The 919-nt window shown below is 47.7% G+C and overlaps 1 pseudogene; it reads right to left on the bottom strand.

Moving 5' to 3' along the window:
* Positions 1-593, bottom strand: part of LOC101655883 — a 5477-nt pseudogene extending 4884 nt beyond the window's left edge.
* Between the last annotated feature and the right edge of the window lie 326 nt (positions 594-919).

Below are 919 nucleotides of genomic sequence, written 5' to 3'. Positions count from 1 at the left end.
CCTTTGTGTGCTGTGCATGTTTGGAAGCTGTGCTACAAAAAATCATTCAGAGACCTATGCCATTTTAGTTGATTCTTATTAATATACACAAATGAGAACATGGACCATGAACCAAAGGAGGGGTGTGGTCGGGGTGGGATTCTGAGGACTCTCAATTTCTACTTGATACAATTCTGTGGAACTTGACTACTGAATATTAGAGAACAGGTGTCATTATTGCTTTTGTAACCAGAAAAAGAGCAATCAAGAAAACACAGATAGGAAGGGCTGCAAAAAGTTCATGCCAACATGGAATTAAAAGATGATGGAATTTCCCCATGAGTTTTTGAAGCCCTCCCCATGTGTTTGTGTGTGTGTATATGTCAAAATGTTGTCGTTGTTGTTAGGTGCCAGCCGGTCTGTTCCCAGTCACAGCAAGAGTGCAACAACAAAACCCGGCCCACTCCCACACCACCCTTACAAGTGTTAAGTTTGAGCTCCACGTGGTAGCCACGGTGTCGGTCCGTCTTGTCAAGGACCTCCTCGATGTTCCTCTGCCCAGACTGGGCTCGCAGGACCGCACGCCCCAAGTCTGTGAGCGGAAGTCTCGCCATCCTTGCGAGGAGCATTCTGGCTGTACTTCTTCCAAGCCAATTGCTTGTCCTTTGAGCAGTCCCCGGTACTTTCCATCGTTCAGACACGTGAATTCCTCTTCGGGCTCCTTGTTCAGCGTCCAGCTCCACATGCCACGAGGTCATTGAAAACACCATGGCTGGGATCACACGCACCCCAGGCCTCCACGGCCTTGCTTTCAACACGTGCTTGTGCAGATTTACCCAATGCAAAGCTTCGTTTGATCTCTTGACTGCTGCTTCCACGAACATTAATTGTGGATCCAAGCAAGCCAAATCCTTGACAACTTCAATCTCTTCTCTGTTTG

The sequence above is a fragment of the Echinops telfairi genome, unplaced genomic scaffold (assembly GCF_000313985.2).
Source record: "Echinops telfairi isolate 266 unplaced genomic scaffold, ASM31398v2 ScPeMD7_7;HRSCAF=31, whole genome shotgun sequence".
Classification (NCBI taxonomy): Eukaryota; Metazoa; Chordata; class Mammalia; order Afrosoricida; family Tenrecidae; genus Echinops; species Echinops telfairi.
The sequence above is the reverse complement of the archived record's forward strand: the minus strand, read 5'-3'. Positions and strand labels throughout refer to the sequence as shown.